The sequence below is a fragment of the Pogoniulus pusillus genome, chromosome Z (assembly GCF_015220805.1).
Source record: "Pogoniulus pusillus isolate bPogPus1 chromosome Z, bPogPus1.pri, whole genome shotgun sequence".
Lineage (NCBI taxonomy): Eukaryota > Metazoa > Chordata > Aves > Piciformes > Lybiidae > Pogoniulus > Pogoniulus pusillus.
This window is the reverse complement of record NC_087309.1, coordinates 45,788,700-45,811,619: the sequence shown is the minus strand read 5'-3', so window position 1 is coordinate 45,811,619 and position 22,920 is coordinate 45,788,700. Positions and strand designations below refer to the sequence as shown.

Here is a 22,920-nt window from a genome sequence, read left to right as displayed (position 1 = left end):
ATATTTGGTATTGCACTGACATCCCATGTTGGTACATTAGCTACACTTGTGCGTACCGCAAGACTACACTTGAGGCGTATGGTAGAATATTACTACCCTGCAGGTTATCATCTGTGGATTGTAAAGACAAGCATAACACTGTGTTCTGCTGCATGTGATACATGCAACTCCCACTGACTTCTGGTTATGTGGTAGCAGTGGGAGTGTTGCATAGCAGGAAAATGCTCCTAGTACACAGCACAAGAATATATTTTACCATGACAATTTCAGCCTTATACCTGAATTTGCCTTTGTGCCTTGCATGCAATCATTTCAGTGTTGTGCTCTCCACCATGAGGTTTTCATACAGAAATAATAGAAATCACATGTTATGTGGGTTAGGGACTTTCCCCCACACACTGTTGGAATTTACTAGACCATCTCAAATGGCTTGGAAGTAAGATGAAATTATATTTACAGCATGGCAAACATTCACAAGCATATAGATGCAATATATTTACAAGTATATACAAATCAGAAATAATACAAAAATACAAACTCCCTCCTGGACAAAGAAACTTCCCTGAAGGGCTCAAAGCTACCCCCTCTTTCTCCTTCTCTATCTCAGACAGGCAAACAAAAACAAAAGCCAGCAAAGCTGTTAGTTGTTAGACAAGATTAGAAGAGAGATATTAGAGCAGCCCAAAGGAGAAACAAACAGGGCAACATCCCAGGATAAAGTGAGGGAAGATTATATACATCCCTCTCAGCAAACCAATGAATGATATAGACATCATCACTATTTTATTTTCACAATCAATGATCTGTTTTCTCTCATTAAAACATTCCAATTAGCCTCAAACCACCATACCATGGAAGACGATCTGTTATTCTGTAGGGTGCTGTATTTTGACTTGACTTCTTACTACACAAGCCTCACTGTATGTGACCTTTGATAAAAAATAAATTATTTACTCTATAGCTGTGGCAAAACAGCAGCTGCTTAGATAGTACCCTTTTGTGATAAGAATGGTGAAATTAAATATCTATATACCATCACTTTCATGGTAATACTGTCATTTAGTTAAATGTTGGTCAACTTAAAATAACTCAGAGTATTTAGTACCTGTGTAGATTGTTACCTGTCCCTTCTGTTAACATCTTTGGCTGTCTGAAGTGTGTATAACATGTACTCACAACTCCTTAAGGAATGAGATTTTTCAAAAAGTGCTGGTATTTAGGAGCAATTACTCTACCCCTGGTAAGGATTTTACAATAAATGATTGTTCCTCCTGTAAACATTGGTTTTTTTTTTGTTTTTTCCCCAAGATGAAAACTCCACCAGGTACTCCAGGAAAATTCTGGGGTTTATGATGGACTACAGAACAAAAAATTGGTAAAGATGGATGAGACAGCTCAGAGGTTTTTTTGATTTTTTTTTGTTTGGTTGTTTTTTTTGTGAACCAGGCATCAAGGTTTATCTAAGGTATTTTGCTTTGGAATATGACTGATTTCTCCTTAAGCCATGCACTGCTTTCTGATTTAGGTCAAGCTCAATTTTGTGAAAAAAAAAAAGAGGGGTTTGTATAGTTTAGCAAACCATATAATAGGCAAAATACAAATGAAAACTTAGACATGGTGAAATAATCAAACCTCTTTAATCCCTAAAATTTAAGTAAAGATATCTTTTCTCTTATTGTCATTAAAGTACAGCACTGAAGTTCTTTGAAAATTGTCTGTGAGGCTTTTTTTCAATTGAGTACTCTTTCTGCTTACCCACTCCAATATATATGATGAGCACTGGGAATAAGTGTCTTTCTTCATAATGTTCTTGCACCCTATTCTACCATCCACAGTAATCTTTCTGATTAGCCACCTCTTCTTTTTCAGACCTGTAATCAAAGCTCTTCACAATTTTGTGTATTAAAATTCATAGCTACTCTGTAAGTATAGTTCCACTTGTTCATAACATGACTATGCCTTGCTCAGCTTCCAGTGTCCAACAGTTGCCTTTAAATGGATACTCATGGGACCAGTGTCAATGATTTTTTGTCCAAAAAATTTTCCAGCTTCCCAGTTTTTCAATATAATGAAATCTTCCTAGCCTATTTTGTTCTGTCTGTTCAGTAACTCTCAATAACTCCCTCTTCTAAGTACTTACTCTGTCCTCACTTGAACTTACGCAGTATCCACAGGATCCTGCAGCAAGTTGCCCACCATTTTGCCACTTATTCTGTTTGTTTCAAATCCAATTTTGTTTGATAGCTCTTGTTTCTTGCCTTCGTAGAGACTAAGTGTGTTGTTCACTCTATCCATGTTTTATCTTTGTTGAATATAGTCTTACTTATCTAAATTAAAAAAGAAAAAAATCCCACTTGATTATGTAGACCTGAATCCTATTTCTTCCCAAACAATCTCAATTTCAGGATGAGGAATCCCAGCCTACTGTCTTGGTTTTTTGCACAAAAGCTGTCCAATGCCTCTGTCCTTGCAGTCCATCTCTGATATTTTCCCATATGTGCCCACACTTCTTGAGAGATGGTTATTTCTGTTTTGTTTCCTATGTTTTTTCATAAAAGTTTCTAAGATCTTGTTTGTTCTTTGCTTGCTGCCAACTACTGAGCTGATGTTTTTCCAGGGTGATTATATTCTCAAGCACTTTCCCTGGAAAGGCAAGGGCATATCAAAAGTCATCATTTTATACATGGCAGTAAGAATGCTTCTCACTCTGTAAATCAATTTCCTTTATCTATGTTTGTCACTATGTGCTTTGTCCTGATTTTTTAAAAATTTCTTTCAACAATTTTCCCCTTATTTTTTGTCATACATGCTTCAAAACTACTTACCAAAATGGAATTCTACTCCAACTACCTGAAGGGAGGCTGTAGCCAGGTGGGGGTTGGCCTCTTCTCCCAGGCAACCAGAAACAGAACAAAGGGACACAGTCTCAAGTTGTGCCAGGGAAAGTATAGGCTGGATGTTAGGAGTAAGTTCTTGCCAGAGAGAGTGATTGGCATTGGAATGGGCTGCCCAGGGAGGTGGTGGAGTCACCATCCCTGGAGGTCTTCAAGAAAAGACTGGATAAGGCACTCGGTGCCATGGTCTAGTTGGCTGGATAGGGCTGGGTGATAGGTTGGACTGGATGATCTTGGAGGTCTCTTCCAACCTGGTTGATTCTATAATTCCATTATTGACATTTTCACATGATATATATGTCCCTCAAAATTCTATTTACTTACACGGAGACACCTTCCAAATCTCACGTCTCCTCAATGTGTGACAGAGACAAGAAGGCATTATTCCCGTTTTCTTTCCCATAGCCATATTGTGTATTTCAGCCAGTTCAAGTAATTGCTTCATAAAGCAATAATTCCCATGGTCATATCTTTGAATCACTGCCCAGTAGTTCTCAGTCAGCACTACTTGCAGAGCAGTGAAAACAAATGGCTGAAACTACCCAAATCTATTAGGTCAGATGCAGAGGCAAGAGAATAAGGGCACCACCAGCCTTACAGTCAGGAACCTCTTAATCTTCTCCTTTCCATTTACTTCAGCTACGTGTTGTAATGTGAAAGGCCATACAGGCTTAATTTGCGTGCAACCTTCAGTGACATTGAAGCTGAGGTTTCAGTGCAATATTTACCTCCAAGATAAACATTAAAATATTTCCTTCTGCAGATTTCATTCCTCTGTTGATACTATTGTTACCTTCCTTAGTTTTTTTTAACTCCGTGATTTATAATGCTACCATATAGCACAAAGGCTTTTCATAAGTTCTTGAATAAGTGCCATGGACATATTGTCTTATCACTTGCTGCTCCTCTTAATGCCTGACATGAGTGAATGTATAATTAATTCATCTGCCATGCTCTCACCCTTCTTCATTCACCAACATTTCTTTAATTTTGTTTTGCTGTGGTAAATATGAGTGGTTGTGCTTACCATGATTTACCTGCCTGCTTCTGAAATCCTTGTATATCCGTTTCAACTGACTTTAATCAAAAACTAGTACTGCCATGATGCAGAAATTCTCACTTTTTTTTTTTTTCACTATAATATCCATTCTCTATGCAGAATGATTTTTTAATTTTTTTTTTTCCACATAAGGTCTTTCACATTACTGTTTCCAGAACAGTTATTAAAATAAGGATTTTCAGGTACAGGTTCATTAATCATAATTTCACACCGAGTATCACAACACTTGCAACAAATATCAGTTGACACTGTTATTCAAGATGACGAGAAATTACTTAGGAAACTTGAGTTATAGAGGTAGTAGAGGAGATGCTGCTAAATTACTGACACTCTAGTTTCTTTTTTAAGTGAATGCCCATTCTTACAAGCCCCTATCTCCTAACAGAGAAGTGAGGGAAATTAACACAAACACACAGATTGTGGGTTGAGACAGAGTTTTACTGGAAATGAGATAATACAATGCATAATTACCACAGCCTATTTCCAAAAAGCACAGCAAAATGCAGAAGCCAGCAGCGTCCACGTTGTCTGTTCCCTGTGGATCCCTGCATCAACCCACAGACAACCCAGCAGAAAAGGACATCTCAAACTCAGAAACCAAAACCAGCAAGTGAAAAAAGCAGTCTTTCATGTTACAATCAGAACTTAGAAGTCCTGTGACAACTTTGCTCCAGCCAGCAGTTTCTTTTTGAGGGCAGCATGGTATTGAGTATCAGTAGCAGATTCAACTCAACCTGGTACAGTGAGGGTAATACACGCTTAGAGCTGTAAATTCCTTCAATGTTTGTAGTTAAAAGATGTCTTTCTGCCTCTCAAAAAGAAAAAAAATGTTATTTCAACCATACTGTTTTATTTGAATCAAGAGAGCCCCATATAGGAAATGCAGTAAGGTTTTTCTGTCTTAGTGTAAGATACATTCATAGCAAGACTTCAGTTGATGTAGCAAGAGCTAGAAGAAACAGTACTTCAAACAACATATCTATAGAGATGGACAATATGGATGTAGATTATTGATTATAGAAAATAAAAATTATTATATACATGCAGTGCAGAAAGATCATTACTGTTTTAATAAACTTGTGCCTGGAAACAGTGGAAAAGAAGCAGCAGAAAAATAAGACTGCTAAATCTGGAGCAACATTGTATCAGTTTATGGAAGGCCATAAAATCTCAGGAGGATTATATTAAAACACCACTAATAATCTAAGTTGAAAAAACAGTCATAGTTTCAAACCACTTGTGTTATGAGATGTCATAGGCTTTCTTTATTGCAGCCCATCAAAGGCAAATAATGGCTAATCGTACTCCAGCCTTAAGCTTTAAAAAGATACTGTAGCAAATAAGGGAAAGGTAGGCTAAGCTGTCTAAGACAAATATGAAAATGTGAAGATTTAGTGAGTTTCTATGGGACAAAATACTTTGATATTGTCTATTGTCTAATGGATGCAGGTGCCTGCCAGAAGGGGCAAGGGAAAACCCTTCCAGCCATCTTCACATCCCCAGCTGCCCTTACATAACAGATATAGGGCACTAGAGGTTGAGGATGAGGTGATCCTGGAGCAGGCAGAAGCATCACCAGCTGGGAGGGCAACTCAGTTGCCCCCTCGCATCAGAACAAGTACCCAGAAGAAAAAGAGGAGGGTAATTGTTATTGGTGATTCCCTTCTGCAGGGAACAGAGGGCCCCATATGCCGACCAGACCCCTTCCACAGGGAGGTCTGCTGCCTCCCTGGAGCCCAGGTCAGGGATGTTACCAGGAGGCTGCCTACTGTAGTGCAGCCCTCTGATTACTATCCCTTATTAGTTATACAGGCAGGGAATGATGAGATTAATAACAGAGGGCTAAAAGCTATCAAAAGGGACTTTAAGACACTGGGGAAAGCAGTTGAGGGAGCAGGGGCACAGGTAATCTTTTCATCTATACCCTTAGTCACAGGCTGGAATACAGAGAAGAATAAGAAAGCATATTTGATGAACAAGTGGCTCAGAGGTTGGTGCATCCAACATAACTTTGGATTCTTTGATATTGGGGAACTTCATCTTGCCACAGGTCTGCAATCAGCAGATGGGACACAACTATCACAGAAGGGGAGAAGGACCCTGGCACATGAGCTGGCTGGGCTTGTTGAGAGGGCTTTAAACTAGAATGGAAGGGGGAGGGGGTTAAACATGACAGCACCAGAGATAAATCAAAGGGAATTGAGGAAGGTAGGCTAGAGCTAGGAGTAAAAGCAGCAGCCCAGCTGAAGTGCATGTACACTAATGCACGCAGTATGGGTAACAAACAAGAGGAGCTGGAAGCTCTGGTGCTGGAGGGAAACTATGATATTGTCGCCATCACTGAAACATGGTGGGATGGCTCACATGATTGGTGTGCTGTAATCAATGGCTACAGACTCTTCAGGAGAGACAGGCAAGGGAGAAAGGGCGGGGGAGTGGCTCTGTATATTAGGGATGCTCTGGATGTCATGGAGGTAGAAATCAGGGATGATCAAGTTGAGTCATTATGGGTGAGACTTAAGGCGAAGGCCAACAAGGCTGATATCCTGGTTGGAGTCTGTTACAGACCACCCAACCAGGAAGAAGAGGTTGATTTATTACTCTTTAAGCAACTGGAGGCTGCCTCAAGATCACCTGCCCTTGTTCTGGTGGGCGACTTTAACCTACCAGACATCTGCTGGGACTTAAACACTGCAGAGAAGAAGCAGTCTAGAAGGTTTCTGCAATGTGTGGAAGACAACTTCCTATCCCAGCTGTTACGTGAGCCTACCAGGGGGGCAGCCCTGCTTGACCTGCTGCTCACAAATAGAGAGGGGCTGGTAGGGGATGTGGTGGTTGGAGGCTGCCTGGGGTCCAGTGACCATGAAATTATAGAGTTTTCAATACGTGGAGAAACCAGGAGGGGCATCAACAGAACCTCCACACTGGACTTCCGAAGGGCAGACTTCAGCCTATTTAAGGAACTAATTCAGAAAGTTCCTTGGGAAATAGCCCTTAGAAACAAAGGGGTCCAGGAAGGTTGGACCTGCTTCAAGAAAGAACTCCTGAAGGCACAGGAGCAGGCAGTGCCACTGAGCCGGAAGATGAGCCGACGAGGGAGGCAGCCAGGCTGGATGGGCAGGGAGCTGCTGAAGGAATTAAAGATTAAAAAGAGAGTGTATCACCTTTGGAAAAGAGGGGAGGTGTCCCAGGAGAAGTTCAAGGAGGTTGCTAGGTCTTGTAGAGGAAAAATTAGAGAGGCAAAAGCCCACTTGGAGCTCAGGCTGGCCACAGCTGCCAAGGAAAATAAAAAGTGTTTCTTTAAATATATGAATAGCAAGAGAAGGGCCAAGGACAACCTCCAGTCCTTGTTAGATAGAGAGGGGAATAGAGTGACAAAGGATGAGGAAAAGGCAGAGGTGCTTAACACCTTCTTTGCCTCAATCTTCACTAGTGGGACAGGTTGTCTCCAGGACAGCTGGACTCCTGAAGTGGTGGATGGAGTCAGGGACCAGTACAGTCCCCCTCTAATCCATGAGGAAGCAGTAAGGGATCTGCTAAGTCACTTGGATCCTCACAAGTCCATGGGACCGGATGGGATCCACCCTAGGGTGCTGAGAGAGCTGGCAGCTGAGCTGGCCAAGCCACTCTCCATCATTTATCAGCAGTCCTGGCTCACTGGAGAGGTCCCTGAAGACTGGAAGCTGGCCAATGTGATTCCCATACACAAGAAGGGTCATAAGGAGGAGCCAGAAAACTACAGACCTGTGAGCCTGACCTCAGTGCCAGGCAAGGTCATGGAACAGGTCATCTTGGGTGCCATCACAAAGCACCTACAGGATAGCCAAGGGATCAGGCCCAGCCAGCATGGGTTTAGGAAGGGCAGGTCCTGCCTCACCAACCTGATCTCCTTTTATGATCAGGTTACCCGCCTGGTGAATGTGGGGAAGGCTGTGGATGTAGTCTACTTGGACTTCAGCAAAGCCTTTGACACTGTCTGCCACAAGAAGCTCCTAGCCAAGCTGGCAGCTCATGGTTTGGACAGATTCACTCTGTGCTGGATCAAGAACTGGCTGGATGGCAGAGCTCAGAGAGTGGTGGTGAATGGTGCCACGTCCAGTTGGCAGCCAGTCACAAGTGGTGTTCCCCAAGGATCAGTGCTGGGCCCAGTCCTGTTCAATATCTTTATTGATGATCTGGACGAGGGCATTGAGTCCAGCATCAGTAAGTTTGCAGATGACACCAAGCTAGGAGCAGGTGTTGATCTGTTGGAAGGTAGGAGAGCCCTGCAGAGGGACCTGGACAGGCTGGATGGGTGGGCAGAGGCCAATGAGATGAGATTTAACAAGGCCAAGTGCAGGGTTCTGCACTTTGGCCACAATAACCCCAAGCAGCGCTATAGGCTGGGGACTGAGTGGCTGGAGAGCAGCCAGGAGGAAAGGGACCTGGGGGTACTGATAGATAGTAAGCTGAAGATGAGCCAGCAGTGTGCCCAGGTGGCCAAGAGAGCCAATGGCATCCTGGCCTGCATCAGGAACAGTGTGGCCAGTAGGACAAGGGAGGTTATTCTTCCCCTGTACTCAGCACTGGTCAGGCCACACCTTGAGTACTGTGTCCAGTTCTGGGCCCCTCAATTCAAGAAAGATGTTGAGGTACTGGAACATGTCCAGAGAAGGGCAACAAAGCTGGTGAGGGGCCTGGAACACAAATCCTATGAGGAGAGGTTGAGAGAACTGGGCCTGTTTAGCCTGGAGAAGAGGAGGCTCAGGGGTGATCTTATTACTGTCTACAACTACCTGAAGGGACATTGTAGCCAGGTGGGGGTTGGCCTCTTCTCCCAGTTAACCAGCAATAGAACAAGGGGACACAGTCTCAAGTTGTGCCAGGGTAGGTATAGGCTGGATGTTAGGAAGAAGTTTTTCACAGAGAGAGTGATTTCCCATTGGAATGGGCTGCCCAGGGAGGTGGTGGAGGCACCGTCCCTGGGGGTCTTCAAGAAAAGACTGGATGAGGCACTCAGTGCCATGGTCTAGTTGACTGGCTAGGGCTGGGTGATAGGTTGGACTGGATGATCTTTGAGGTCTCTTCCAACCTGGTTGATTCTATGATTCTATGATTCTATTTGTGACTAATCTATGTATAAGTTTGAAACTGCAGAAAACACTGCACTGAATTAGCTCTGAAGGGTAAAAAGTGCTACGTATTTGGACATTCTCCCTTATAGTAAGTCGCATTTACTGACAGGAGATTTTCACCTATTGCATTAGTTTGTCTGAATATAAAGAACATTTGACTAGAATTTACTCATTCAATCCATTTTATTTTCATTTATTTTGTATCTGCAATTTTTTCATTTCTTCATACAGGAGAGGCACATGTAGGACATAATCTTCTGCTATGTGCCTGACACTAACCACATATTTTGGCCATGGAAGCATTTTCAAAGCATCACCCTACCTCACTGAAAAACATGTGTTCAGCTACAAATATAAATGGCAATAGCACACACACCAACACCAGCATGAAATACAGTTTATCATGCCCACATGGGAAACCTTTTTGTAGGAAGAGCTACCAGTTTACACACAGAGAAGATTTTCTGAAGGAGAAGAGAATTTATGTCTCTGTATTTTAGGACAGAAACATATTCCACAGATCATTCGGAATTCTCTGGAGTCCTGTCTACTTAAAGCTCTTCTTAGAAGAAAATAGGATGACGACTACTTAATCTTTTCTCCCCTTAATCTTAACCTTGCAAATAGTTTCCCATGGTATACTGGACATCTCTTGAAGTATATTTAATCATAAAATTATAGAATACATTGGATTGGAAAGGAACATCAAAGGCCACCTTGTCCAACCCCTCTGCAGTGATCGGGAACCTCTCCAAACAGATGATGTTGCTCAGAGCCCTGTGAGGTTCGATCTTGAATGTCTTCAGGGATGGGGTTTCCACCACATCTCTGGGCAAACAAAGAAATACAATAAATCTCTGTAGAACTAAGACATATGTAAACAATTGTAAATCACATGAAATTTCAACAAATGCCTAGAACCACACTGCAGCCAAGTTTTGATTAGAAAGTAGTTCTAATCACAATTAGTTCTTAAACCACCATGATGATTTTTCTTAGGTGGGAAGACATCTTTAGCCTTTAGGAAGTGCCAGAAAGTCTGTGAATTTTTACATAAGCATAGCACACTCTTCAGGTTTTAAAACCTTTGCTTAATAATATAATGTTTGCTTCTTCTGGCTTCTTCTCCATTCCCCTCCTTCTTTGCTAATTAATCTGCCCTTGACAGGCATTGTTATTCTCTCTGACAGGAGAACTTCTGTGTCTTACTTGTATGTTTCTTTCACACATGTTCCTCCAGAGGCTTTAGCTCAGTTCCAGCCTGAGGACAGCATTATTTTGAACAGCAGGTAGGGTGGAAAGTTACTCAATAGTGTCATTTTCTTTGCAGATGAAGCTGGTTCCTGGCTGACACATATTGACAGGTGGCCATCCTGTTGCACTCAGTCAGAAAGGAACTTATGCCAAACAGACATGTGTGAGAGGTTTAGCCTTTCCACTATTTCGAGTAAAGTAATAGATTTTTTTTTCAACCTTTGAGCACAGGCAAAAAAAAAAAAAAAAAAAAAAGCTACTCTGCATCTGTTATAATTTGAACTATATCCAGACATGTCTTCTAAAAAGCCAAAAAAGCTTTAAAACTCATTATATATTTTCAATTTATTTCTTATTCATTGTGTGCATTTTAGTGCTGCTGAAATAAAAGACTTCTAAAAGGAGTTAAGAAGAGTGTGCAGCACTAACATAGAAGCTAAAATACACCATTTATATGATGAACAAAGCCTGCCACTGCTGGAAATAAATCAGGTTTTAGATATTTATCTAGCTGCTGTAATGTTAAAAGATCCAAAAAATTGAGCCTCACTGTGCTTTGTACCCATGCCATACACATTTAGCTCTTTCAGCTGTGGTCCACTGATTGCTGTTCACTGATTTCTAGGTCAGGGGCTCCCAGACTCTTGCAACTGAGCCTCGCACAAGGACTTCAGCAATCTACTACACCTAAGAAAAATGAAGCTGCTTTTCCCGAGCTCTTAGAAATTACTATGTTGCCTTCTTGCACTCAAATGAATTGGAGAGCTGCTACCACCTGATTCCTACTTTTGTCTCCCCTTTGCCTCATTGTGGTGGATTAGGAACTGCTCCACCTCCACCCCCCACACTATTCAAATTTACCAGACTAACTCAGACGGCCTGGAACTAAGATGAAGCTTTATTTGCAACAAAGCAAAATTTACAAGCATATATATGCAATATATTTACAAATATTTGCAACTCGATGTGAATTAGAAATAATACAGAAATTTGAACTCCCTCCTGAACAAAGCTGCCCAGAAGGGGCTTAAAGCTACTCTCTCTTTTTGCTTCTACTTTCCCAGACAGACAAACAAAGCAACCAGCAAAGCTTATGTTGTTAGGAGTTAGATGAGATGAGTACAAAAGATAGTAGAGCGAAGTGAGGAGGAAGTGAATTAATCCATCATTACAGATCAGAGTGGGACAAACTGTTTACATTTTGACTTTTTATCCCTCTCAGCAAGCCAAAGAATGATATAGACTTCATCATTATTTTCTTTTTACAAGCAATGATGTATTTTCTCTCATTAAAATATTCCAGTTAGCCTCAAACCAGCATACTCATCTTCCCAAAGATTTCTTCTCATAGGATTTATCAAGTCTTAAGGAGTTTTACACAGTAAAGTGTTTTTGAATGCCGTGGGTCTTTGTACCTGAAAAAATATATTTCAGTTTCAGGTAAGCACTGTTTAGAGAATACAACTTACATTTATATTCTTTTGGCATCTTCATTTTCATTGCTGTAGCCAGTGAATTCCTGCAGCTGACATTTTACACATGGTACAAGTGTAAATCATAATAATTCATGTTAGTGAGCCAAAAATGACCATCTACTCACAGTTTGCCAAGACAACTTCAATTTTACTTACTGAAAGTAAATGGTTTGGGGAATCTTTGTCCACAAATGCTCGCATAAGGTCATGGTGAAAATGAAGTAGACATACCATATGTTCCTCATTAAAAAGTTTTAATTTTTGAGTAGTACCACACCCCAGTAGATCTATTGCAATTACTCACTGTATATGTTTACCTGTCGCTCTCCATGCACTCTCTTCTTTCGCTCATTAGCCAACCAACAGGGCAGCTTCTGCAAGCAAAATGGTGGAAGGCAGCTTGGCACCTGGATGACTTGCCTGTGTCTGTCGTGGAGGGCCTGTAGGCATGAAAAGCAGGCTTGCTTATGCCTATACTTGCCTGGACATGTTTTTCTGCCAGGACCCCTGGTTGTAAACAGGTTGTGTAAGCCCACACACACCCAGCTCGTGTCTCCCTGGGGTAAACCCATGTGATTCCCATATTTGGGAAAGTCCAGGCAAGAGCTTCTGCCTATTATGGTAAGGTTTGGCTTACTGCCTGATTGGTCATTCTAGTGGCCAAAGAGGCCATTAATCTCAGCCCACATTCAATAAATTGGGGTGCACAGGTAAACAACGTGCTCTAACCCTGTCCTCAGCTCAGACCCCATTGCAGTGCCCTGCTGCTCTGACTCACCTGCATGGCTCAGACTCCACACTCGGATGCCGTTGCATAGCTCCAATGCTCAGAGGCTCACACCCTCATTCGCAGCTTACCTGCCTGCATACCTTAGATGCAGAGCTCATTTAAGCCTGCACACACATATAAGGAGCCTATAGTCTCCAGCCATCTGGGCATATCTGCATGCCATTGCTATCAGGGCCAGATCCTGCATTGCCTTTACCTACAGAGCTCAGACTCCCAGCAGCTGCGCACACTTGGCATGCCTGCTGCCTATCATTGCCTGGTAAAAGCCACTGCCACTGAGATAACCAGGAAGCAGACCTTGGATTTTCTGCGTACACGTCCTGAAGCCGTGAACAACCATTCTCCTGCTCCTCACATCCTACCAGCTGATATCCCTGGACACAGCATCCAGAAGAAGACAGCAGCACCAAAGGCAGAGATCATCCCTTGCCAGGAGAACAAAAGGTTAGAGAAAACCAATATTTTCCCAGAAACTGGGAAGATTCATCTTTCCCCCTCAAGTCGGGAATATTCCAGCTTCAGAGTCCACAGGCAGAGACCCTGGAGAATTGGACATTAGGCACAGGCTGTGATGCAGCCTCGGAGGATGATTAATAATTAATAAGAATTGTGAGTAAAAGCTTTAATACCTCTGTAATATCTGTTGTCTCTGCCGTAGAGCAAATAACATAAAGATCCCAAACAGCATTAAGCCGCAGGGAAAACTCCTCTCTCTGTTTATAGTTTGAATGTTTGCTAGTTAGAACAAATCCCTGTACATACTTTACCCTAAATTGCTTTCATAACCATGTAATAAACTGAATATTAATATACAGTGGTTGGGGGTGGTGAGAGTTCAAAATATTAAATTTAATAAATCTATATTTTTATATAAAATTATATCTCCCCAATTAATTTCTCTCCTCCACCAAATAGGTGTAGGTACTGAGAATCCTCCTCTGCAACAGTGTCTTCAAAGGTAGCCCGTATCATCAAGGACAAAATACTGTGCAACCTGCATTCAGGATATGCTGCATCTTTTCTCTGTAAATATACTTAATTTTCATTATTTCATTTTGAGAAACTCTGTGAGGCAGATAACAGCTGAGGTACAAAAGCAAGGGATAAGAAAATCAAGAGATCAAAAAAAAAAAAAATCTATGCCAGCCCCAAGAGGTTCAGAGATAAACAAGGACGATAAAAGAAAACAAACAGATAGTTTGATCTAAATCTACAGAATCCTGACTTTGCTGGGGACTGTAATGAAGGGGACTAGTTGAAATCTGAGTTTGGGGTAAAATGCAATGAGGCCAATTTAAAAGTTATTAAATAATTTATTAATATACACAAAATAATTCCTCCAAACTTATTTACAACTCTCCACACAAGTTCTTTGATGCAGTTAGCAGAACTATTTTACAGAATGTCTCTATACAATGGAATTTTTAAAAGATTTCAGAAAATGTCTTTGATAGAGAGTCTGGCAGCTTAATTTGCCACTTGTGAGGTTGATTAAAATCCTTTAGCAACTTGAACAAAGAATTAAGAATACTCACTAGTCCTAATGTCTGTGGCCCAAAACATAGGCAGGAAAATATTCAACAGAAGTCCTGTGGCAAATTCCACGTGGGCTGCAAAGTAGAATCAGATGCTGGCTGAGGCAGCTTGAGGCAGCTGAGGTGATGGGTGGGTAAGCAGCAGGTGAGTGAGGAATGAAAGAGCACCCAAGCACCTTGTTCACCTGTTCACCCCCATTAATAGGGTAATGGCTGAGGTTAATGTTCTCATTGGCCACACAATCACCCAATCACCTCTGGTAATCACCCAAGTAGACCCAAAAATGGAAGACCCACAAGCTGTTGTCTTCCAAAATGGGGGCACATATGCCTTGGATGTGACAGGAGCGTGGTCCCCATGAAACCCCTCTCAGGAAACCAGACTAAACCAGCCTGGGTTTCTTTGTACTGTTTTCCCGCCTCTGTCTGCAATGCAGAAAGGCAGGTAAATAAGACAGGATATGCTTAAGCCCATTTTATGTCCTTTGGGACTATTCACCACAGGGACACAACAAGCTAGTATCCTCTAATTGTTATTTCCATGAACCACTTGCACAATCTAATGCAAAGCAACTCCAATGGAATATTAATTTTTTTTGTACAAACACAGGTGTCTAGAATCACTTAAAGTCACTAAGACCATCTGAGTCATCTTCATAGGTACTCACAGATATGACAGAAGATGTATGGGACACCCAAATACGGAAAAGGAGTTGGAGGTACTGGTGGATAAAAAGCTAGACATGAGGCAGCAATGTGTTCTTGCAGCCCAGAAATAGAACTGTATCCAGGTTGCACCCATAGAAGTGGGATCAGCAGGTGGAGGGAGATCACAGAACGTTAGGGGTTGGAAGGGACCCAAAGAGATCATCGAGTCCAACGCCCCTGCCAGAGCAGGACAATACTATCTAACATAGATCACAGAGCAACACATCCAGACAGGCCTTGCAAGTCTCCAGAGAAGGAGATCCCACAATCTCTCTGGGGAGCCTGTTCCAATGCTCTGTGACTCTTACAGTAAATAAGTTCCCCCTTGTGTTGAGACAGAACCTCTTTTGCTGCAATTTACATCCATTGCTCCTTGTCCTATCACAGGGAGCAAGTGAGCAGAGCCTGTCCCCCCCCTCCTGGCCACACTTCAGATACTTATAAACATTTATCAAATCCCCATTAAGTCTTCTTTTCTCCAGACTAAAAAGCCCCAGGTCCCTCAGCCTCTCCTCATAAGTCATGCCCTCCTGTCCCCTAATCATCCTTGTAGCCCTCCACTGGAACTTCTCCAGCAGATCCCTGTCTCTCTTAAACTGGGAAGCCCAAAACTGAACACAGTATTCAAGATGAAGTCTCACCAGGGCAGAGTAGAGGGGAAGGAGAACCTCCCTTGATCTGCTGGACACACTCTTCCTAATACACCCCAGCATCCCATTGGCCTTCTTGGCCACAAGGGCACATTGCTGCGCCATGGGTAACTTGTTATCCACCAGGACCCCCAGGTGCCTCTCCACAGGACTGCTCTCCAGCAGATCACCTCCCAGCCTGTACTGGTGCAGTTTGTTATTGCTTCCCAGATGCAGGACTCTGCACTTGTCCTTGTTGAACCCCATTTGGTTGCTCTGTGCCCAGCTCTCCAGTCTGTCCAGGTCTCTCTGGGTGGCCACACAGCCTTCAGCTGTATCAGCCAAGCCTCCCAGTTTGGTATCGTCAGAAAACTTGCTGAGCAGACACTCTGTGCCCTCATCAATGTCATTGATGAAGATGCTGAACAGAACTGGCCCCAGCACTGGTCCCTGGGGGACACCTCTAGTCACAGATCTCCAGCTGGACCTGGCACCATTGATCAACACCCTCTGAACTCTACCTTGCAACCAGTTCCTAACCCACCTCACTGTCTGCTCTTCCGTCTCACATTTCCTCAGCTTACTCACTAAAATGTCATAGGAAATGGTGTCAAAGGCCTTGCTAAGGTTAAGGTAGACTACATCCACTGGTTTCCCTGAATCTATCCATTCAATTATGGCATCACAGAATGCTATCAGGTTAGTTAAGCATGACTTCCCCTTGGTAAATCCATGCTGACTACTTCTGATAACCTCCTTCTCTTCCAAGATGATCATGGCCTCCATTCTCCTGAAGCACTGCATCCAGCTTTGAAGTCTTCAGTACAAGAAAGTCATGGTCCTGTTGGAGGGGCTCCAGAGGAGGGCCACAGGAATGTTCAGAAGGTTGGAGCACCTCTCCTATGAGGATAGGCTGAGAAAGCTGTCTGGTCTGGAGAAGGCTCCAGCAAAACCTTGCTGTATATTAAGGGCTGCTTATAAGAAAGTTGAGGACAAACATTTCAGTGGGGCCTCTAATGATAAGAAAAGAGGTAATGCTTTTAAACTAAAAGAGGATAGATTTAGATAAGAGGAAGAAAAAAATTATGATGAGGGTGGTGAAACACTGGAAATAGTTTGGCCAGAGAATCATAAGATGTTGGAAACCTTCAGAGTCAAGTTGGATTAGACTCTGAGCAGTCTGATTTTGTTGAAGATGACCATGGTCCTTGCACAGGAGATTGGACTAAATGGTCTTTGGAGGTCCCTTTCAATGCAAATTATTCCATGATTCTATTGTTATTCCTATTTTCAACATTCTGGGAATGCAGAAAGAGGCTAGGCAGAACATCCTGAAGATGCAAGAAATATATTGCATGCAATGATCACAGCTTCTTGGATTAAGACAGCATATGTGATACAGCACACAGAGGTAATACAGGACATGAGCCTTTGATTTTTTAGAGGGGTGGCTGGGGCCCAGATGAGTTATTTAAGGACTTCTCAAATACCCTAGACTTGTGTGTTCACCTGAACAAGGCCCAGAACCTCCTTTGACTATGATGGGAGTTTTTACACACACTTTGAGTATCTACTGGAAGACATTTGTATGAAAACGCAGATGCGAGCCTCAAATTGAATCCTACCCTAAGTGATGGAACTAGAGTTGGACAAGATGACCTCCAAAAGTTCCTTCCAACTTCTGCCATTCTGTGAATCCATCTGCTCAACATCACTATTTGTTTGTTCTCAGTCCAAAGAAGAAGATGCAACCAATTTTCAGGAGTATTGTGAAGGGGATATTTTTAAACCCAAATAAAGACAATGGCACAATTCTGTGGGTGAATGAGCTGGTTTTTTGTTAGGTTGGTTTGTTTGTCTTGTTATTACAGGTCATTCAATAAAAATATCTACAAGCTCCACAGTCAAGTCAAGATGCATGATTTGTATGTACTGCAGCCTGAGGCTTCAATGAACATTACATGAATAAGAATTGTAAGAAAGACAGTGAATTGAAGTGGGTATCCATGCTTTTTCAACTGTTTAAATGAGACAAAGGCATTTAAATGTGCTGCTTGATATTTTAATCAACTGCTATGCATACTGATTTTTATCTGTTTTCTTGCTTTTACCAGTCTGAACATCCCTGAAAGACTCCTCTAGGATTGTTGAGATCATGTTATGTCTTTTTTATTACATTTTAATTACTCTCTTGCAGAGTGCAAGGACGGTATGCACAGACTCTGCTGGAATGGGGCCTGTCCAAATACATGCAGCTATTTGGTTGTTTTATTTTTCATATCCACTACAAATTCCCAAAGCTATTTCAAATTCTCTCTGTTTTCACTGTAATCACTGGAACTGTTCCAGAGTTTCGCTGGTACAGAGTGTCAGAGGATGCTAATTTGGGAGAGACGTAAAAGTAAGGAATATCAAGTAGACTCAGATATACTTCTTTATCACTAAAAATCACAATACAATACAAAACAAAAAAAGCTATTTGTTTTCCTCCACTACACTTCTTTTCATCCTTTTGGAAGCAAGATAAATACTAATCAAAAGCATTTTCCTGTGAAAAGTCCTCCCATGTCAGCAATCTTTTTACAACACAGTTCTCTAAAAGAATCATAGAACAGTCTGTGTTGGAAGGGACCTCTGAAGTTCACTCAGTCCAACCTCTACTACAGTCATCAGGGGCATTCTCAACTAGAATAGATTGCCCAGAGCCTTGTCAAGCCTCACTTTGAATATTCCAGGGATGGGCCCCCCCAGCCACATCCCTGGGCAACCAGTTGCAGTGTTCCTCGTGGTAACATCCAATCTAAATCTTCTCTTATCCAGTTTGAAGCCATTGTCCCTTGTCCTATCACTGTAAACAGTCTCTCCCCACCCTTTTCCTAGGCCCCTTTCAGGTACTGGAAGGCCGCTATTGGGTCTTTCCTGAGGCTTCTCTTTTCGTGAGCTGAACAACTCCAGCTCCCTCAGACTGTCCTTTGAAGAGAGGTGCTCCAACCACCTGATAATTTTTGTGGCCCTCCTTTGGACCCACTCTATAAGGTCCATGTCCTTCCTACATTGAAGGCACGACCTGGATGCAGTACTTGAGGTGAGGCCTCATCAGAGCAAAGTGGCAGAGTCATCTCTCTGGATCTGCTGGCAACACGTCTTTTCATGTAGCCCATGATGTGATTTGCCTTCTGGGCTGCAAGCGCACACTGCTCATGCCCAGCTTATTGTCCATAAGCACTCCAAATTGACCTCTTAGAAATAACACAAAAACTCCAAAAGACAAGATCAGTTGCAGAGCATCACTGCTTAAGTAGGTGTACCTGGGCTTAGTATGTGAAACCCAAGCAAATGCTTGGGTTTCACAATAAAGCATCAGCCCAAATATATTGTCAAGGCTGAGTTGACCAGGTGTTCTAAACAACCACGTATCCTACTGGATTTGGTTTTCATCCCATTAATATATAATCTATGCAGCAGCAGTCATAAAAGATTAAAATATCCAAATCTAAGTGGGTCTAACTTCAAGTGGAGCATCAGCATTAAACTCCAGATACGCAGGCAAACAGTAAATTCTCTACAATGGGAAATCACTTTTTTCATATCCTTGAAGAGGATGGCTTCTCTAACTCTTCCTGTCATCTTGTAAGATGATGTTTCTGAATACTTTTTATAACTCTGCTTTCCAGGTGGAGCTCTTTAGGTGAATATGTTACTCTTGGATAGCATCCAGAGTTCATGGGTCATTACGAGGGCATCTCCTATCCATACAAGGTCTTCAGGGTCCCATCTCAATCCTATTGAATATTAGAATTTGAATAACGAGTTGCCTGCAACTTACTTTAAAAAAGTCACTGAGTTTCACATGAAACAAAATTAAATGAGCAAAGAAAGATGATATGTATTGTAAAAATGGATCAGCTAAGTGCACACGTCCTGCATAAACAGGGTACCATTACTGGGCTATGTTTCACAGATCAAATGGAACAAACAAAAGCAGGCAGATGAAGAACACAATGCTGTGCCTGTAGTGTACCAGTGAGTAATGACCTTTAGCTGTAGTAAAGGCTTCAGTGCTGTCAATCATAATCACTATGACCTGTTGCTTGCAAGATAAAAATCATTTTTTTTTCCTTTTTTTTTTTTTTACTTTAAAGGTCAAAATACTTTCAAACCACTCCACTAAAAACAGCATCTATTGATTTGACATGTAGTATTGTCACTGACAGTGGCTCTTCACCGTCAGGGTGATCTTTGTGGTTTATTTGACATATATTTGAGTTGGTTTCCTATTTGCTGACATCTCTTAAATGGGTTATGATCATTTAAAAACCTGGTTGCTTCAGTTAGATGATTTCATAGTGAACATGTCATTAACATCCCACTATTTGAGAGGTTATCTCTGGATTAGCCTGGTACATTTAAAACAGACGATTGTAATCAGTAAGATTCTCCACAGAAATTAAGCAACAGAAAAAAAATCACACTGCTTATAAACCTTGTAGTAAATGTAACTCCTATGCCTTTTTTCTGTGTGTAGAAGAAAAATATTATGTCAGATAAATACTAATTAATCTCAAATAAGTAACGGATGAGGTGCACAGACCCACTTGTTTCCTCAGCACAAATCACCTACAAACATGGCTAACCTGTCATTCAAATTGTTTTAAATAATGCTTGCATAAGTAGGGTGGCATGGAACATATTTACTGAAAGCTTTGCAGGAGTTTATTTTCACCTACTAAACAATGTCCTTAGTAACTTAATTTTATTAACTTTACTATGCTTACTTGTTACTGGCATAAATCAAGAAGAGAATTGGATTTCTGACAGGAGAGGGATGACTATGAGGAACAGATGGACTTAGACATACATCTGACTACTTGACTACTCCAAGACAAAAAAGGGAGAAGACCAAAGTAGAAAAGCAGAAGCAGACCTAACAAATGGGGTGGCTTGAACAGGTGCTCAGATCCTGGGCCTACAGTAATTCCCAGTACTTACAAGTTAATTGAAACACTAACTCTCTAACAACTCCTCATTTTCATATGTGCTAAAACATAGTTTCCCTGCTAAAAACAAACTAGCTAGTGGCTGAACTGTGGATATCCGTGGGGAATTTTCAGAAAGTTATTATTTCCATGAGAAGTGCCAATTGCTGAAAACACCTTTGGTGTTGGCCCATAACCTCTGCATTTTGTGCTGGATTCTCTCTCAGCACAGTCCTTTATGATCAGAAATGTAGAACAGACTGAACCAAGTCACTTTGGCTTTTTAGCTCTGTAGACTACTACAAACAAGTTGTCACAGGAGCTCCAAAAGGCAGATAATTTTTCTGACAACATAGTGCAAAATAACCTCTAAAGAGATAAAGATGCACCAAGAGTCCTGAGATTATAGAATCAACCAGGTTGAAAGAGACCTCCAAGATCATCCAGTCCAACCTAGCACCCAGCCCTGTCCAATCAACTAGACTATGGCACCAAGTGCCTCATCCAGGCTTTTTTTGAATACCTCCGGGGACAGCAATCCCACCACCTCCCTGGGCAGCCCAATCCAATTGCAAATAGCTCTCTGTGAAGAACTTCCTCCTAACATCCAGCCCATTCCTCCCCCGGCACACTTTGAGACTGTGTCCCGTTGTTCTGTTGCTGGTTGCCTGGCAGAAGAGAACAACCCCCACCTGGCTACAGCCTGCCTTCAGGCAGGTGTAGACAGCAATAAGATATGCTTCTAGAAATCAGAGTTCCTGATACTATGAATTTTGCCTTATAAATTACCTCATGTAAGATAAGACTTTCTGGTGTTCTATTTTTACTACATTCTCCTGGAGATAGAATCATTATATGAAACTGGGAGACAAGAAAACCACATCTCAAATAATCCCAGCTCTCTGAGAAGTATTATCCTCACTTACGGAATGGATATTGTGGTTTATATTTACCCAGCCAGCAACAAATGACAAGTCAGCTGCTTGTTCAGAGTTGTGTAGGAAAGGGAGCAAAAAATACAACGAAGAGTTTGAGAGTTGAGACAAAGCCAGAGATGGATCACTAATTGTGGTTTCTGGTGAAAAAAGAGACTTACCTGGGGAAGAAAACCCATCAATTTAAATAGACCTGCTATCAATTTACCAATTGAATCAGAGTAGGATAAAGAGAAATACAACTGGATGTTAAAAGCAACTTCCTTTCACCTCTGGGGATTTGGGACTGTATTCAGCTGTTTACATGCCTATATTGGTTCTATTTTAAGTTTCCCAGAGACTCAAAATATAGCTAACAGAACCAATACAATAATAGCATGCCTCCCCTTCTCCCCACCTTTGGAAAGAAAGGAATTAGATGTAGAAAGGAAAAGGGGTAAACCATCCAAAGAATAGTCATGCTTCAATTGGAAGATAAAAGAAAAAACTTGAACAATAAATAAAATGTATTTAAGGTAGGGGATTTACAAAGAGATATAGGGAAGGGAAACAAGATACAAAAATACCTACACAACCAGACTGATGGCAATGGATGGAGGTAGATTCAGGAAGGAGTTGTCCACCGTGTGGTAAGATGACCACACAGCAAAACAGGAGCAGCAGGAACAAGAGTGCTACTGGCAGGCAGAGAGGGCAAAAAAGAGAAACAGGAAGTTCCTCTGTTTTTATAGGGGCCCTAGACAAGAAGTGGGAGTGGGGCCATGTTCAGACCACCCCCAGCAGAGTTAACCCTTTACAATGCCTCTGCTGTTTATTTCTCCCCAGGCAGAGAACTTACACTGTTTCCCTGCTCCACTTTGGGATCAGTCCCACAGGAGACAGTCCTCCACAAACTTCTCCAATGTAAGTCCTCCCAACAGGTTGCAGTTCTCCACAAACTGCTCCAGCATGACTGCAAACAATGGACTACAAACCTCTCCGTGGTGGACTGCTCCAGGGCAGCTTTCTCACAGAGTCTGCTTTGAGGTATGTCGTAGAAGTCTCGCACATTTCTTTTTCTAAACAAGCTTACACAAACTGGAGTTATGGAAATCCAGGAACATGACTCATGGCACAGTCTGTGGCTCAAAAATAGAAAATAAAGAAAACATACTTTGTACTGGTTTACTTTATAGAATTCTATGAAGTGATGTGCTAGTTTGAAGCAGGGTAGAATGTTTTGGTGAAAATAACTAGATCATAGGCTGTGAAAGGAAAACAATTGTGATGGCTCCTTCCCTCAGAGTCTCGCTGAAGGAGAAATGTTAACACTAGACAACACTCTGGCCATTTTTGTGTCACTTTCTGGCTGGGCTCTGGTTGAGCTGCATCTCCCTAACCTCACCTTCCACTCACCTTTGCTTCTTAACCTCTTGGCTGAACCTCTATTCTTCCTAAGGGCTGAGTTAAGGTTGAAAGGGGCAGGGGGAAGGTGCAGGGGTGGTTGAGAACCCCTCCTGGGGACTCAGGTTTCTGGGAGGGGAGTTGTGTTTCTGCATTACTTTTACCTT

The 22,920-nt window shown here is 42.0% G+C and overlaps 1 long non-coding RNA gene across 1 annotated transcript; it reads right to left on the bottom strand.

Annotated features, from left to right (window-relative positions):
- Nucleotides 1-11,202: 11,202 nt before the first annotated feature.
- LOC135173548 (uncharacterized) lies at nt 11,203-22,044 on the bottom strand. The gene is made up of 3 exons (XR_010301368.1): nt 21,941-22,044; nt 12,115-12,237; nt 11,203-11,737 (listed from the first exon to the last, which is right to left on the bottom strand). It is a non-coding gene; the product is annotated as an uncharacterized LOC135173548 (long non-coding RNA).
- Between the last annotated feature and the right edge of the window lie 876 nt (nt 22,045-22,920).